This window comes from Echinops telfairi, unplaced genomic scaffold, assembly GCF_000313985.2.
Source record: "Echinops telfairi isolate 266 unplaced genomic scaffold, ASM31398v2 ScPeMD7_1713;HRSCAF=2227, whole genome shotgun sequence".
In the NCBI taxonomy this organism is placed as follows: domain Eukaryota; kingdom Metazoa; phylum Chordata; class Mammalia; order Afrosoricida; family Tenrecidae; genus Echinops; species Echinops telfairi.
The window spans coordinates 10809266-10814532 of record NW_022105611.1 but is presented as its reverse complement, the minus strand read 5'-3'; the positions used below and the strand labels follow the sequence as shown (position 1 = coordinate 10814532).

Here is a 5267-nt window from a genome sequence, read left to right as displayed (position 1 = left end):
AGGAGGGGTGGGGGGAGAGAGGGGAAAATGAGCAAACGATATTGAGGGCTAAAGTAGAAGGCAAATGTTTTGAGATTGATGAGGGCAACAGGTGTACATATGTGCTTGACTCAATGGATGGATGTATGGACTGTGATAAGAATTGTACGAACCCTCAATAAAATAATTTTTTTAAATGAAAAAAAAAGAAAAAGGTACAAATGTGCTTTACACAATGGATGGATGGATGGATGGATTGTGATCAGAGTTGTATGAGCCCCCAATAAAATGATTTAAATTTTTTTAAAAAGGGACAAGTAATAAATTTGGATCAACTTCACTCATCCTGGCAGAATGTTCCATCTGTAAACAGATTAAAGACGACTTTCGACCCACAAAAAAATGCTCCTCTCCTGGGATGGCGGGGAGAGTAGGAGCGCCGTGCAGGACACTTCCTCAGCCACGGACACGGACACCAACAGCCATGAAGATCCAGGGGACTCCGCCAGCATCTGTGGCTTGAGCCTGTCCACCGGATATACCAAGCGCATCCTTGCTGCCTTTTTAATGATGGGGAATCTCTCACCAAACTTGAAAAGTCATGTCATCACAATGTTCGAGGTTGGCAAGCTCTCAGCTGAGTCTCTGGACAGCTTTCTGATGGAATCCGAGAAGGTCCCAAGCACCAGGGAAGAAGAGACACAAAGGTCCCATGACCATGCGCTGCCTCTGAGGAACACCATCCTGGTTTTGCATCATAACAAGGATCTAATTGCACAAACCGCACAGCCAGAGCAGCCCCACCACGGTTCCCCCTGGACCTCCTGCGCTGTGAAAACGTCCTGGGTTTGGACCCCGCAACCTGCAGCCACGTTCAGAACAAGAGCTACTCTCTGCTCATCTCTGTGGCCCCGCTCACCAGTGAAATCCGGCCCATCAGCAGCTGCACACCCAGCGTAACGGCTATTCCAGAAGTCAGTTCTTTCTGGTTCAAACTGTACATTGCCTACATTCACTGGGCAAGGACCACTTTCTCTCTTACTGTCCAAAGGTACAAGGCTTCGAAAACTGCCAGACATAATCCAGGGCTACGACCGATTACTGATAACATCTTGGGGTCATGATTCTGGGGTTGTCACTACAACGAAGAACGTGCTCACCGTGTTCAATGATGCATTAACACACTGAGGTTTTAATCGAGGGCCATGGTTTGCATGGCACAGGAGAAATGATCCATATACCATTTCCATTGGTCTATCTAAATAAGATAGGAGGGATAAACAATCTGGAGGAGAAAACAACAGACCAATGGTTCCGAGGGGACATGGGAGATGGGGAGGCATGGGAAAGGAAGTGGTGTTAACAAACCCAGGGACAAAGGACAACTAGTGATCCGAAATCAATGGCGAGGAGGGTGTAGGAGGCATGCTAGGGCTTGATCAAGGGTAACATAACCAAGAGGAATTACTGAAACCCAAATGAAGGCTGAGCATGATAGTGGAACAAGAGGAAAGTAAAAGGAAATAAAGAAAAGAACTGAGAGACAAAGGGCATTTATTGAGGCATATACATATGTAAATATATTTTTATATGATGATGGGAAATAAGATGGATATTGGGCCTCTGCTTAAGTACTCCCTCGATGCAAAAACACTTTGTCCTATTAAACTAGCATTCCATGATGCTCACCTTCCTGACATGATCCCTGAAGACAAATGGGTGCATAAGCAAATGTGGTGAAAAAAGCTGATGGTGCCCGGCTATCAAAACATATAGCATCTGGGGTCTTAAAGGCTTGAAGGTAAGCAACTGGCCATCTAGCTGAGAAGTAACAAAGCCCACAAGGAAAAAGCACACCAGCCTGTGTGATCATGAGGTGTCGATGGGATCAGTATCAGGCATCAAAGAACAAAAAATCATATCATTGTGAATGAGGGGGAGTGCAGAGTGAAGACCCAAAGCCCATCTGTAGACAACTGGACATCCCCTTACAGAAGGGTCACGGGGAGGAGACAAGCCAGTCAGGATGCAGTATAGCAACATGAAACATACAACTTTCCTCTAGTTCTTCAATGCTTCCTCCCTCCCACCCTCCTGCCCCTATCATGATCCCAATTCTACCTTATAAGAGCATGTACATTGGTAAAGATAAGAAATGGAAACACAGGGAATCCAAGACAGATAAAGCCCTTGGGACCAATAATAAGAGTAGCAATACCAGGAGGGTAAGGAGAAGGCAAGGGAGAAAGGGGGAACCAATCACAAGGATCTACATATAACCCCCTCTGTGGGAGACGGACGACAGAAAAGTGGGTGAAAGGAGATGTCAGACAGTGTAAGACATAACAAAATAATAATAATAATTTGTAAATTATCAAGGGTTCGTGAAGAAAGGTAGGTGGGGAGGGTGGGGAAAAATGAGGAGCTGATACCAAGGGCTCAAGTGGAAACAGCTTCTGGGTTCCTCTAAACAAAAATCTTGTAACCAGTGAGCTTTGCCTAAGTCTTCCTTATGACTAGAATGTCCTTCGTTCTCTGCTTACCTGGCAAATTCCCAGTTCTCTTTTGAATCCCAGCTGCTGTCACCTTTTCTAGGAAGTCTTCCTTACGTTGGAATACAGTGCAGCATGATGACTGAGAGTTTACCAGTGGGTCTCAACCTGTGGGTCTCAACCCCTTTGGGGGTTGAACGACCCTTTCACAGGGGCTGCTAAGACCATCGGAAAACACATATATCTGATGGTCTTAGAAACTAAGACACTACTCCTCTATCTGTCTCCAGGCAGGTTCGCCCACATGCAGATAGGCCCACATACAAGTACCCGGCGTGAAGACTGTTACCCATGCTACACCATGCTCCAAGATAAAATTTCATTTATTTGTAATTAGAAATAAGTATTTCACAATATATAATTACATATTGTTTTGTGATTCATCACTATGCTTTAATTATATTCAATTTGCAAAAAATACATCCTGCATATCAGACATTATGATTTATAGCAGTAGCAAAATTACAGTTATGAAGTAGCATGAAAATAATTTTATGGTTGGGGGGGGGCACCACAACATGAGGAACTGTATTAAAGGGTTGCGGCATTAGGAAGGTTGAGAACCACTGCCCTAAAGGGTCATCATGATTTGGACCTGCCCCAATGATGGTGAACTTGTTTTGTTTTATTTTAAGCATTTGGCTGCTAACCCAAGTTCAGAGATCCAAACACACCTAGAGGCTCCACAGGAGAAAGATGTGTCAATCTCCTTCTCTAAAGATTACAGCCTAGAAAATTCTATAGGCCAGGCTCTACTCTGTCACTTGGGGTTATCTGATTTGGAATTAACCCAGCAGCACAGAAAGGAGCCTTGGTGGCTAGTGAGTTATGTATGGGGCTGCTAACCACCAGGTCGGCAGTTCGAAACTACTAGCCACTCGGGAGAAAGAGGAGGCTTTCCACTTCGGTAGAGTCACAGTCTTGGAGGCCACAGACGGTTCCCCTTGTCCTGAGGGTCACCATGAGTTGGAATGGACTCAATGGCGGTAAGTGAGCAACCACACACAGCAATAAATCTATTCTTAAGAACCTCAAGTTAGCATTACATAATAACTACTCATGTGCACTTTTCAAACTGTACTTTTACATGTCTGCCTCTTCCACGATTGTGGCCATTTTAAGGGCCCAACCCGTATTCGTATCTGTCTCGCCAGCCCGGTGCGCAATCCCCAGCACAGGGTAGGTCGTTAACGAACACATGGTTGAGTTAAGTTGAATTTTGGATCTAGAGAAGGAAAGTGGAACATTCTCAAAAGAAGAGAAATTTTCAAATACTCTCAAGTCGAACGAAATGAAAGTGTACTTCATACAGCATGGTCGTTCCTAGGTTTGGCTGGCCACTTTCCCAGTTACAGTCGCATCTTCCCTTTGATTCTCAGAACGAATTTACATGGCACACTTTCTTAGCTGGGAGTTTATGAATGAGAGAAGAGAGGCTGAGAGGGATTTGGTTTTGAACCAAAGTCAGAGAGCAAGCCAGACGTAGTACTCCAACGTGAATCCCTTTGCTCTGCTCCTAGGCTTCCCTGCCCCAAACGACAACAAAAGGAGTAGCGAAGCCACTCTTCAAAGTCAGCTTTTACGTTTTAGTTTGTTTGATTTTTAACTTCCACACGTTATCTGTCACCCAGGCTCCACTGTCACAGGGGCCAGAAGCTAGCACTTCTGAGATGTGTCCCCACTGCGGCCTCCTCCAGGACCCTTGCCCTGGCTTCTCCGGCTGCTGTGGAGAAAGACGGCCAGGGCGAGAGAAAGACAGGCGGTGGCTTTCTCTCTGTGCTTTGGGCTCCTCCGGGCTTTTCCTGTGCTTTTGTGCAGTGGAGAAGGTGAAGCGTTAAGGGTATCAAAGGCTGCAGACAGTCCCTACCTCTGGAGAGGAGGCTTTTACTAGAAGAAAGAATGGGCCAATGGCTTCCCAGAGCATTGTTCAGACACATTAGAGAAAGGATTAAGCAGATACATTCAGCTATTCTAACAGATTTTCTTTAAGCCCTGAATACGCCTCTCACACTCACTCAGATAATCACATTAGTTTTGTCATTAAAAGATCCCTTTTATAGAAAGTACCTAAACCGCTTAAACCACCCAGAGAGGTTGCATACATTATCAAACGCCAAGACAAACAAAAAGGGCTTTCGATTCCACATCTCAGTTTTCCCTATTCCTCAAAAACTTTGGGAAATCGAGGTAGAAATAGTTTTGCAAATGGTCAGTGGCACGAAGGCCGTGCTCCATTCTGCCTTCCCTCCAAGTATCCACGTGCATTTGGCCCTGCAGAGCCGGGAAGCGGCGGCAGTCTGGAGAGCCGCAGACAGAGGTTCTGGCTGAGCTGAGGGCAGCAAGGCAGCAAGGAGAGTCAGGCCGGATGAGCTCGACTCTTCGCTGCGGTAAATTGCATTTGGACCCCGGAAGAGTCGGAAAAACACAGGATTTGGATCAGACAACAGCCGCTTACCAGATCTGGGGCCACCCTGGAGAGTAAAAGACCCTTTTGGAAGGGTGGGGTGGGGTGGGGTCACAAGTTTCTCCTCTCTACATTGTCAGGGTTAGTGAGAAATGGCATTAAAAAAGAGAAAAAAGAAATGCTAGCACTCTGACCCTAAAGCTCCTTAACGCTAAAGCAGGTGGCTTTGTTGTGGGATTACTTACCGCACACTTTCCCATCTGAAGGCAGGTAGCTGAACCAAATGAACAGGCCATCACAGGAACATGCGAAATATCTTCTTGTGATGGAAA

General features: G+C 45.8%; 1 pseudogene; it reads left to right on the top strand.

The window, feature by feature from the left end:
- Positions 1 to 4859, top strand: part of LOC101656612 — a 9441-nt pseudogene extending 4582 nt beyond the window's left edge.
- The last annotated feature ends 408 nt before the right edge of the window (positions 4860 to 5267 follow it).